This window comes from Capsicum annuum, chromosome 2 (assembly GCF_002878395.1).
Source record: "Capsicum annuum cultivar UCD-10X-F1 chromosome 2, UCD10Xv1.1, whole genome shotgun sequence".
NCBI lineage: Eukaryota > Viridiplantae > Streptophyta > Magnoliopsida > Solanales > Solanaceae > Capsicum > Capsicum annuum.
In genome coordinates, this window is record NC_061112.1 from 81967435 (window position 1) to 81980754 (window position 13320).

The following is a 13320-nucleotide window of genomic DNA, read 5'->3' on the forward strand; positions in this document are numbered from 1 at the left end:
GTCATCGTGGATAGGATAACAAAGTATGCTCACTTTTTGCCAATGAGGACTACTTTTTCAGCGGAGGATTATGCGAATCTATATCTTCAGGAGATTGTGAAGCTGCATGGGGTACTTGTTTTGATTGTTTCTTATCGTGGTACACAATTTACATCTCACTTCTGGCGGCCTTTCCAGAAAGGTTGGGTACTAAGGTTAGTCTGAGTATTGCTTTACATCCGTAGTTAGATAGGCAAGCAGAGAGAACTATTCAGGCATTGAAGGATATGCTTCAGGCATGCGTTGTTGATTATGGTGGCAGTTGGGTTAAGCATCTACCTTTGGTGGAGTTTGCTTACAATAATAGCTATCATTCTAGTATTGGTATGGCCCCTTTTGAGGCATTGTATGGTAAGAGGTGTAGATCTCCTATCGATTGGTTTGAGCTTGGTGAGGCGGATATGTTTGGTCGGGATTTAGTTTATCAAGCTATGAAGAAGGTGAAAGTGATTTGGGATAGGCTTAAGGCTGCCCAAAGTCGCCAAAAGTCTTATGCGGATATTAGGCATAGAGACTTGGAATTTGAGGTTGGGGCAAGGTATTCCTAAAGGTGTCTCCTATGAAGGGAGTAGTGCGGCTTTGCAAAAAGAGGAAGCTCAATCCCCGGTATATTGGCCCGTATGTGATTTTCCGGAAGGTTGGTAATGTTGCTTATGAATTGGAGTTGCCTTCTAGTTTGGGCTTGGTTTATCTGATCTTTCATGTTTCCATGTTGGGGAAATGCATTAGTGATCTTTCTTCGGTCATTCCTTTAGAAGGATTGGGTATCTCGGATTCTCTATCTTATGAAGAGGTCCCAGTTGAGATATTAGATAGTAGGGGTGTACATAGGTCGGGTTGGTTCGGTTTTAGATTAAAATATAACCAAACCAATAATGTTGGTTTTCTAACTCTATAAACCAAATCAAATCAATATACAATCGGTTTTTTTATTTTGGTTTTAGTCGGGTTTTTTCAATTTTTTCAGTTTTTCGGGTTTCTCGATTTTTTTACAATTATAATGTGATTGAAGAAAAAAATAAATGTTTTCACTAAAAAGATTAAAAAAATGGTCATAGAGTAGTTCCAATAAAAATTAAGTTGGTAAATTCCTAAGACGTCTAAACTACTATCTCTCAAAGTAATATTATGTGGATATCTAAGTAGTTGAATTTCTAAGTCACTAGTCCTAGTAGCTTGTCTGAAAGTTTCCTTCACATAAAATGTGAGCACACAAAAGAATGAAGAATTGGAGACAACTTATTAAAAACTTAACTCTATAAAGTAATTAATTATAACATAATTCCATTAAAAAAAAAAAAGAAAGAACAGAAACAAACCTAAATCACAACTTAACGAATGAGAAAAGTAAGATGAGAAAATAATGAGAACTCTCTGAAAACGTGGAAAGTAAAATGTAAAAAGTAAAGCAAGTAAAGATTTTTAGGTTTTTACATTTACTAGTTAAACCCCACGTGTCTCGCACGTGTAATATTTCAACAACAACAAAAACAAACCCATTGTATTCCCACACAGTGGGGTCTGGGGAGGGTAAGATGTACGCAGTCCATACCACTACCTTTGGAAAAGTAGCAAGGCTGTTTCCGATAGACCCCCGGCTCAAGACAATGAGTAATAAACAAATTTATAATAAAAACATGAAACAAGATGGAACAACAGAAATAAGACATCCATAAAGTAATACCCTACGCTAAGGAACCAAAGGCACCCCCCACTCCGACGCTCCCCTAATTACTAACTATGACCCTCCCGTATGCACTAGTCTTCTATCCTAATTTGCGTTCTCCAAACCTTCCTATCTAGGGTCATGTCCTCAGTAAGCTATAACTGCTCCATGTCACGTCTAATCACCTCTCTTCAATATTTTTTCAGCCTACCCCTACCCCACCTGAAACCATCAAAAGCTAACCTCTCACATCTACGAACTAGGGCATCTGTACCCCTCCTCATCACATGCCTTAACCATCTTAACCAAACTACCCGCATCTTGTCCTCCATCGAAGCCACACCAACCTTCTCTCGGATAGTCTCATTCCTAACCCTATCACCCCTAGTAAGCCCACACATCCAATGCAACAATCGCATTTTTGTGACCTTCAGTTTTTGAATATGGGAGTTCTTGACTGGCCAACACTCCGCTCCATACAGCATGGACGGACGGACTGCCACTCTGTAGAATTTACCTTTAAGTTTGGGCGGCACCTTCTTATCACATAACACTCCCGAGGTCGCATGTGTAACATTTGATTATTTAAAATTAGATGATTTTGTCTATTGCAAAAAATTTTAATGAAGAGCAAAAAATTTAAATCACTTCTCAAAGATCCTTCACACTTTCATAAAATAGCGCAAACATAACATATATTTTATTAAAATATTAGATAAATTTTTAATTTTTAAATATTAAAGAAATAATTTTGTCTAAATCAGACACTTTTTAATGAAGGACAAAAAGTTTAAATATTTATGAACACTGAATCAAATAAAAACGAAGTTGAAAGAAAATGAACCAAACTGAAATAGTTCGATTCGGTGTTCGATGTCTACTTTTGAAAATTGTAAATCAAAGAATTGAGAAATTTGATAAAATCCAATCAAAGAGCAGAACGTGCACTTCTAATCAATGCCTTAACAACATAAATCGTACTGATATGAATGAGAAATAATTATTTTTTAAAAAAACATACCTTTAAATCCTCTCGTAATCGGCACGAAGTCTCAACCACACACTCACATAATTTATTTTTTACCTTTACATCATGCGAAAGCCAACAATTGAATAATAAATCATACGATAAAAAAACGTTAATAAAAGATGCATAATATTTAATATTGTTGACCTACAAATTAAAAACTAATATTAAAGAACATAAAACTAATATTTCCTTAAACATACTCTTTAACAATTGAATTATGAATGTTATTCTATAATTTATTGGAAAAAAGGAATGCCCAATATATAGATGTACAATTTTTTTTCTTTTATGAAAGAGTTAATGAAACATGGAAGAAATCTAATCTAATTTGAGAAACTTTTTTCATAAAAAACTAATTATTATAGAAAATCAAGAAAAACAAAACTTAAAAGAAAAGAAAATTAAGGACTCCTAATTAAATCAAAAACCATACTTAAAAGAAAAAAATTAGGTCGCATGCTAACTACAATCTGGCACTACTTATTTTTTTTCTTTTTGAGGTGGGACGTATTTTTTTAGTAAAAATAGTTAAATAATAATTTGATAAAATAATAAAAAGACGTTTCTTATTACGTATTTAAAACTTTTTAAAATTTAATACTTATTAAAATCTTCTTATTCTAAGGCTTTTATATTTGTTTCTAGATTTTTCAAATCTTATTAAAATCAAATTTAGTTGTTTCATAATTCTTAAACTAATGAAAAAGTATTAGTTGTCATTAATTCTAACGACTTCTAATAAGAAAAGTTTTTACCATAAACATTATTAATTAATTATTAACTTTTAAAATTAGAAAAAAATAGTGAAAAGACAATTTTGTCTAAAGCGAAAACTTTTAATGAAGGAAAAAAAGTTCAAACAACATTTCTAAGGCCCTTCACACTTTTAATATATTATAGATAGATTATAGATATAGATATAGATATTGGGCTTTGTATTAATTTGTTATTAATGGAAAAATACTATGATTAAAGGACCAATAATATATATATATATATATATATCTATTTTATGAATATAAAGAAATAATAAAAGTAATTAGAAAGTAGATTATAAGTAATATTTTTTTATGTATAAAAAATTAAAATTATATATGTGTTACATCGGTTTGGTTTGGGTTTGATTTGATTTTATTTTTTCTAATACCAAACCAAACCAAGAATGATCGATTTTTTTGTCAACACCAACCCAATCAAACCAAATCATAAGTTGGTTTTTTTCCTCGGTTTGATTTGATTCATCGGTTTAGTTTGACTTAACGATTTGGTTTGTACACCCCCATTGGATAGACAGGTTCGTCGGTTGTAGACCAAGTATGTGGATTCTATTAAGGTTCTATGGAGGAACTTTAAGGTAGAAGAGGCTACATGGGAAGCAGAGAAGGACATGAAGTCCAAGTATCCACTCTTGTTATCTTCTCCTGGGATTCATACGGAAGATATGTGTTCTTGAACACATCATTATTTTTTGAGTTTGTTAAAGGAAAGTTTTAATCTCTTGCATCTTTGTTTTCTGTCTGAAAGGTAAGAGTAAAGACATCTAAGGGTTGGATTAATGCTTGATAATGCAAATGACTCATGTTTGCGTCTACCCTACCTTATCCATCATTCGGGGATTAATGTTCCTAGTGGGGGAGAATAAAACATCCTGGTTTCTGGACCTTAGAAAATTTCCTGGAATTTCATTTCTTGGACCTATACGACTCAGGGGTAGGAGTCGTATGTTGGGGTACGAATTGTATGGACCTGTCGTATGCTGACCAGTGTTGGTTCGTAGGATAGATTTGGTCACTGGAATGGGTATGACTTTGGTGGTACGAGTTGTATGGTTGGAATACGAATTGTATGGTTTGTTTTTTTCCTTCACTTAACCTTAGACTTGGTAATTTAGGTTGAGTCTGAGTACGAGTGGCTTACCTTGAGCCATTAGACAAGATACGAGTCGTATCTTGCACTCGTATAGTGGACAGTATTCAATCCTCTCGATATTTCTATATTGCCAGGGGTACGGGTTGAAGGTATGAATCATATGTTGTGGGTACAACTTGGGTTGGATGAGTAATATGATGGACATTGTTTGATTCAAAGATTGAGGCTTAGGATACGATTGACGGGTACCACTCGTATAGTAGGGTACGACCCATGTGGGTCAGTCATATCCTTGTGACGGTATTTCGTATAGCTTAAGTTGGGGTATTCTGAACATTTTCCCACTTAATCTAATATGACCCCTACGATTTCTAACCTAATTGGGTGTAAAACCCTGGGAAATTTTTCGTTGAAATTTTGTGCGTAAATGTGTTGGGTTCTATCTTCTAAAATGAATTATAAATTTTCTGTTTGGAATATCTTAGATTATGACCCACCATTACGTAGAGTATCGAATAATATTTCCAAAAATATGTGGATCATCCAAAACAGACACCCGAGTAACGAGTTATGAACATTCCGATTGAACCGTGAATAGTAGTGAACAGTAAAACGTGCAGGAAAAAGTACTGAGGCCTGGCGTATTTGTTATCCAACTTTAAATGATCATAACTCCTTGTACATAATTATATGGGTGATCTACTATATATCAATAGAAATCTCTGCGAGTCCTCTTTTCGATGAAATTAGTTTCATCCAATTTGTCTATCGGAGAAAAAAGTTATGGTCGATCTACTTTAGCCTATCAAAAGTGAATTTTTGGGTCAACTTCAAATGATCATAACTCCTTGTACACAATGATCTAAATGAGATACTACATATCAACAGAAAGATATGAGAGTCCTTTTTCTAATGAAATTGGTTTCATCCAATTAGGATATTGGAGTAAAACGTGATGGTTGATCTACTTCAGACTATCAAAACAGTCCACCAAAGGACATATTTGAGAATTAGTTAATTTTTAAGGACATTTTGGTCATTATACCTTTACTTCATGGACAAAAATTGTCTATTTATACCTATATTAAGCCATAAAATTCATGTTCTTCCATCAAAAACATTGAGAGAACTAAACCCTAGGTCTATTTTGAGCTCCAAATATCTTTCAATTTCACCGTAGAATTTCAAATTTGATCTGATAATTGAACTCGTCATCTTGAGACCTTCGAGGAGCACCCCTTATTTGTGTGAATAGAATTCCATAATCAAGAGATCAATTTCAAGGTATGTGGGGTTTTTTTTTCAACAAGAGTACTCTTTCGTACTTGTGCCCAAAGTAATTTTCTTTACGAAGACATGATTTTTACATGATTATTATGATTTTGAAGCATGAACTCATAGTCTATGATAATTATTATAAAATTTTGATGTCTATGATTTTGAAATATGGAGTTATATGTGTTGTGATATAAAGCATGAATCTTGAATGATATTTATCATGATTTTGATTTTTGGGTCTTGAACCCCATTTGAAATTGTGTCTTTGAGAAAATGTGTGCTATAAGCACGTTGATGTTGAATATTTGAGATGTTTTGAATGATTCGACCTTTTGGTCTTAATGGAGTTGCTTTGAATTCAAATGTGAAAGAAATCCACAACATGTTTGATTATGATAAATGGGTAGCATGATGGCTCCCGATGTATACTTATATATTGATGAAAGTTTTTTTCTTACGGATTGTCTTTGAAATGATCTGAGCTAAGTCCGGGAGACTCTTTAGCACCGAGTAAGAGGTATAAAGTGACCTTACTTCCCTAGAACTACGTACCCCTATAGGACGTGAGCCTAGGCCGATTTACATAGTGATCACTAGTGTTTTTGGATTGATATTAGAAGTCCTACCCCGATAGCAAGGATAGGACGGCTCTCCCCAACGTGGGTTGGACGTTGGACTCCATGTGGCTCACATGGTTTATGTCGGTTATAGGATCTCCCAGTGTGTGTGTGTTTCCTTGTGTCTATGGTGAACGGTGAAGTGATTTGAAAGTTGAATTGTGAAAGTTATTCTTTCGAAAGATTTATATGATATTTACATTATGAGAATTTATATTCTTGATGAACTGAAAGTGATTGACAAATTATATGATGACTCACATGTGTTATTATACTTATTTCATCCTCTCATGATTATGATGATTTTCTTTGGGCTATGTGAGTCTTTCATACATCCTGTATATTTCTTATAAATATTTATGATGATGATGTTTATAAACCTGCATACTCCCCCATATACTCAGTTCCTTTCCATGTTACTGATCCATATCTTCGTATGTGGGCTGTATTTTCTTGGAATATAGGTTCAGGTGCTCAGTTCCAGGTTTGACAGTGATTCTTCGGGCACGCTGTTCTACATCCTCTTTCGTGGTGAGTCCTCATGTTCTGAAGATGTGATGTCTGATGTTGGTTACATGGAATTATTTACATTTGATAACTGAGTATGAGTCAGTTGGGACATGTCTCAATGGCTCGCTGGTTTTATTGATTTTCTTAGAGGCTTGTCAGACTAGTATAGATGTTGGGAGTTGACTAATAAGTCGTATTTTATTATCTTTCTAAAATTCTTTTATTCTTAGATAACGATTACTCTATTGATATTTGAGGTTTATTTATAGAAACCCCATTGATTCGTGTTGAACTGAATGAAAATGGCTCAAAGGGTTAGCTTGGGGCTAATTGTAGCCTCAAGCACCATGTGACGCTCCAGGACCCATTTTCGTGGCGTTACAAACTTGGTATCAGATTCTAAGGTTTTATGGTATCCTAGGGAGTCTGACAAGCCGCGTTAAGTAGAGTCTTGATCATTGGTGTGTAGCGCGCCACATCTATGAGCAATAGTCTACAAGACATTTTAGGAAAAAGTATAATTCTTTCTTTCGAAAGTCTATTGTGCTTAAAATTTCTCTCTCTGCTATTGATTCGTGCTCTCCTCTTTTAGAAATATGCCTCCACATCTAGCGAGAATAAATAATAATGGTCAACATCCTCAACACGCTGACCCATTGAATAAAAACGTGTCTCATGCTAAATTTTGGTAGCCTTTCAGGCGTTGGCCCAAGCTGTTACTGCAAATGTTCAGGCTAACCCGGCCCCGTCTCCAAAGTAGTAGGGAGGTAATTCAGCTGCTGCCAGGATCCATGACTTCATGCGGATGAATTCGCCTAAATTCTATGGGTCCAAGTCTGATGAGGATTCACGGTTGTTTTTAGAGGAGGTGCAAAAGATTACTCAAGTGATGCATGTATCTGAGGAACATAGTGTGGAGTTGGCTGCGTATAGGTTAAAATACTTTGCTTATGATTGGGTTGTTGCTTGGATAAAAGGTAGAGGTAAGAGAGCTGTCCCTACAACTTGGCAAGAGTTCCAGGATGCATTCCTGGACAAGTTTTTCCCTTTGAAGATGAGGGAGGCAAAGATGAAAGAGTTTATGAACCTGTGACAGGGCTCTATGACTGTTAGGGAGTACTGTCTAAATTTCAATCAGTTGGCCAAGTATGTTCCTGACTTAGTGGCTGATAATCGGGCTAGTATGAGTAAGTTTGTGACTGGAGTATCTAGTTATGTGGTTAAGGAGTGTAGGTCTGCTATGCTGAATAGTGAGATAAATCTTTCTACGCTGATGACTTATGCCCAACAGATTGAGGCAGACAAGATTAAGGAGAGAGATAGAATGAGAGGGAATAAGAAAGCTAGGTTCGTGCAACACGTACAGGGTCAGACTAGATCATAGGGAGGGAGTCACCCTCAGTATCAAGATCATTCGTCTATGCTAGCACCATCATCTGCTAGTGCTCCCATGCCTAGAGGTAGGCAGGAGCAAGGTAGAAGGTCATATGCATCTAGGTCCCAGTACACTGCTGGCAGTAAGCCAAATCGTCATTTGTGTCCTAAGTGTAGTAGGGCTCATTCGGGTAAGTGTTGGGGTGAGAAAAGGGGTTGTTTTCGGTGTGTGACATGGTTTATAGAGTTAGAGATTGTCCATAGGATGGACAAGGGCGTCGTAACTATCGCCCTCAGACCCAGACTCAGACTGTTAGTGCTCCAGTTCCAGTGACTCGCCCAGCCCCAGCTCAGGGCGCCTCTTCTAGCAATGTTGGCGGGAAATGCCAGAATAGATTCTATGCTTTACCATCCCGCCAGGAACAGGGGGACTCTCCCGATGTTGTTACTGGTATGCTTTGCATATTTCAGTTTGATGTGTATGCTTTGTTGGATCCTGGATCCAGTTTCTCATATGTTACACCTTTAATTGTTGTGAATTTTGAAATGAGTTCTGAGATTATTCCTGAGTCTATCCTAGTTTCTACCCCAGTGGGTGATTCGATTGTTGCCCAGAAAGTGTATAAAAAGTATCCTGTTACCGTTTTTCATAGAGTCTTGTTGGCTGATCTGATTGAGTTAGACATGGCAGATTTTGATATGATTCTGGGTATGGACTGGCTGTATTCTTCTTATGCCTCTATTGATTGTCGGACCTGAATGGTCAAGTTTCAGTTTTTGGGTGCATCCGTGTTGAGTGGTCTGGGAATTCTGTGTCACCCAAGAGTTATTTTATCTCTTACCTCAAAGCTAGAAAGATTATTTCCAATGGGTACATTTACCATTTGGTTAGAGTCAAAGACACAAAGACACTAAGTCTGAGACTCCAACTCTCCAGTCTGTTAACATTGTCAATGAATTTTCTGATGTCTTTCTGGATGATCTCCTAGGGATACCTCCTGATAGAGAGATAGAGTTCGGGACTGATCTTCTTCTCGATACTCAGCCCATTTCTATTCCTCCTTATTGTATGGCCCCTACAGAACTTAAGGAGTTGAAAGAGCAACTCAAAGATCTACTAGATAAGGGTTTCATAAGGCCCAGTATTTCTTCTTGGGGTGCTCCTGTGTTGTTTGTGAGAAATAAAGATAGCTCTTTGCATATGTGCATTAATTACTGCCAACTGAATAAAGTCACCGTCAAAAATTAGTAGCCCCTTTCGAGAATAGATGATTTGTTTGACCAATTGCAAGGTGCAAGTTATTTCTCAAAGATAGACCTTTGTTCTGGATATCATCAACTCAAAGTTAGGGAGTGTGACATCCCGAAAACTATTTTCCGAACTCGTTATGGCCATTTTGAGTTTCTTGTTATGTCTTCGGGTTAACTAATGCCCCAGCAGCTTTCATGGACCTCATGAATCGAGTGTTCAGACCATATCTGGATATGTTTGTAATAGTGTTCATCGATGATATACTGGTTTACTCCCGTAGTGAGGATGAACATTCCGATCATCTCCGAACTGTCTTGCAAACCCTTAAAGATCACAAGTTGTTTGCCAAGTTCAGTAAGTGTGAGTTTTGGCTAAGGTCAGTTGCTTTTCTGGGTCATATCATTTCTTCCGAGGGTATTAGAGTTGATCCCCAAAAGACCGAAGCTGTTAGAAATTAGTCTATACCTATTTATCTGATTGATATCCAAAGTTTCTTGGGTTTAGATGGCTATTACCGCTGTTTTGTTGAGGGTTTCTCCTCTATAGCATCTCCTATGACTCGGTTGACCCAAAAGAAAGTGAAGTTCTTGTGGTTTGAATCTTGTGAGAAGAGTTTTCAGGAGTTGAAGACTCGACTCACTTCAGCCCCTATCTTGAGATTGCAGGGTAGATTGTGTGTCCCGAATGTTGATGATCTGAGACAGAGGATTATGGCTGAAGCGCACGGGGCGGGATATTCTATTCATCCTGGTGCCACTAAGATGTACTGAGACTTACGGGAAATCTATTGGTGGAGTGGCATGAAGAAAGATATAGCAGCGTTTGTAGCTAAGTATGCAACATGCTAACAAGTTAAGGTTAAACACCAAAGACCTGGTGGTATAATGCAAGAGTTTAGTATTCCCACCTGGAAGTGGGAAGAGATAAATATGGACTTCGTGATTGGTTTACCTCCTTCCCGACGCCATCATGATTCCATTTGGGTTGTGGCTGATAGATTGACTAAGTCTTCTCATTTCTTGCTTGTTCATACTTCATATACTGCTGAGGATTACGCTAGATTATATATTCGAGAGCTATTCAGACTGCATAGAGTTCACTTGTCTATCATTTCGGATAGGGGTACTCAGTTCACTTCGTAATTTTGGAAAGCTTTTCAGAAAAGTCTTGGTACCCAAGTGCTTTTAAGTTCTGCTTTTCATCCGCAGACCGATGGTCAGGCTGAGTGGACCATCCAGACCTTAGAGGATATGTTGAGAGCTTGTGCACCTGACTTTAAGGGAAGTTGGGATGATCACTTACCGTTGATAGAATTTGCTTATAATAACAGCTTTCACTCTAGTATTAACATGGCTCCGTTTGAAGCCTTGTATGGGAGAAAGTATAGATCACCCATAGGTTGGTTCGAGGTAGGTGAAGCAGCTGTGAGTGGTCCTAATTTGGTATTCGAGGCTATGGAAAAAGTTAAGTTGATTAGGGAAAGGTTGAAAACTGCGCAGAGTCGTCAGAAGTCATATGCGGATGTTAGAAGGAGAGACCTTGACTTTGAAGTTGGTGACCTAGTGTATCTGAAAATTTCACCCATGACGAGGGTGAAGAGATTCGAAAAGAAGGGGAAGCTTAGTCCCCGTTATGTTGGTCCTTACAAAATTCTTAGCCGTGTTGTTAAGGTAGCTTATGAGGTTGAGTTGCCTTCCGAGTTGTCCTCTTTTCATCCAATATTCCATGTCTCCATGCTTAGAAAGCATATTAGGTATGCTGTGGTAATGGATTCCTTTGTGAGTGCTGACATTCAAGAAAATTTTTCTTTTGATAAGATTCCTGTTGAGATTCTTGATTTCAGTGTCCGAAGACTAAGGAACAAAGAAGTTCCCTTGGTCAAGGTGTTGTGGCGAAACCAACCTGTTGAGGGTGCAACTTGGGAAACTGAGGCGGATATGCGATTCAAGTACCTACACCTATTTTCTGGAAACTCCGATCAAGCCGAAGGTACCATTCTTTCCTAAATCATGCACTTTTGATAAAAGTTGCAGTAGTTCAGCTGTCATTTATTATGTTTTCAGCTGTAGTTTCTTGAATTTATGCATTCTATGTTGCATTCGGAGTGAGAAACGATGTGGTGATGAGTCAAAAGAATGGTTTTAGCTATATGCTCTATTAACTATCTAATCTTGGCATGCATAGCGTCATTCTAGGATGAATATTTCCAAGGGGAGGATGATGTAATACCCTGGGAAATTTTTCGTTGAAATTTTATGCGTAAACGTGTTGGGTTCAATCTTCTAAAATGAATTATAAATTTTTCGTGCAGAATGTCTTATATTATGACCCACCATTGCGTAGAGTATCGAATAAGCTTTCAAACGATATGTGTATCATCCAAAACGGACACCCGAGCGACGAGTTATGAACATTCCGATCGAACCGTGAATAGTAGTGAACAGTAAAACGTGCAGGAAAAAGTACTGAGACCTGGCGTATTTTTCCTCCAACTTTAAATGATCATAACTCTTTGTACATAATGATCTGGGTGATCTACTATATATCAACGGAAAGCTATGCGAGTCCTCTTACTGATGAAATTGGTTTCATCCAATTTGTCTATCGGAGAAAAACGTTATGGTTGATCTACTTCAGCCTATCAAAAGTGAATTTTTGGATCAACTTCAAATGATCATAACTCCTCGTACACAATGATCTGGGTGAGGTACTATATATCAACGGAAAGATATGAGAGTCCTTTTTCTAATGAAATTAGTTTCATTCAATTTGGATATCGGAGTAAAACGTTATGATTGATCTACTTCAGACTATTAAAACAGTCCACCAAAGGATAGATTTGAGAATTAGTTGATTTTTAAGGGCATTTTGGTCATTATTCCTTCACTTCATGGACGAAAATTATCCATTTATACCTATATTGAGCCATAAAATTCATGTTCATCCATAAAAAAACATTGAGAGAACTAAACCCTAGGTCCATTTTGAGCTCCAAATATCTTTCAATTTCACCGTAGAAATTCAAATTTGATTCGATAATTGAACTCATCATCTCGATACCTTTTAGGAGCACCCCTTATTTGTGTGAATAGGATTCCATAATCAAGAGGTCAATTTCAAGGTATATCAGGTTTTTTTTCAACAAGAGCACTCTTTCGTTCTTGTGCCCAAAAGTAATTTTCTTTATGAAGACATGATTTTTACTTGATTATTATTAATTTGAAGCATGAACTCATATTCTATGATAATTATTATGAAATTTTGATGTCTATGATTTTGAAAGATGGATTTACATGTGTGGTGATATAAAGCATGAATCTTGAATGATATTTATCATGATTTCGATATTTGGGTCTTGAACCCCATTTGAAATTGTGTCTTTGAGAAAATGTGTGCTATAAGCACATTGATGTTGAATATTTGAGATGTGTTGAATGATTTGACCTTTTGGTCTTAATGGAGTCGCTTTGAGTTCGAATGTGAAAGAAATTCACAACGTGTGTGATTATGATAAATGGGTAGCATAATGGCTCCCAATGTATACTTATATATTAATGAAAGTTGTTTTGTTGCGGATTGTCTTTGAAATGATCTGAGCTAAGTCCGGGAGTACTCTTTAGCACCGAGTGGGAGGTATAAAGTGACCTTACTTCCCTAGAACTACGTGTCCCCATAGGACGTGAGC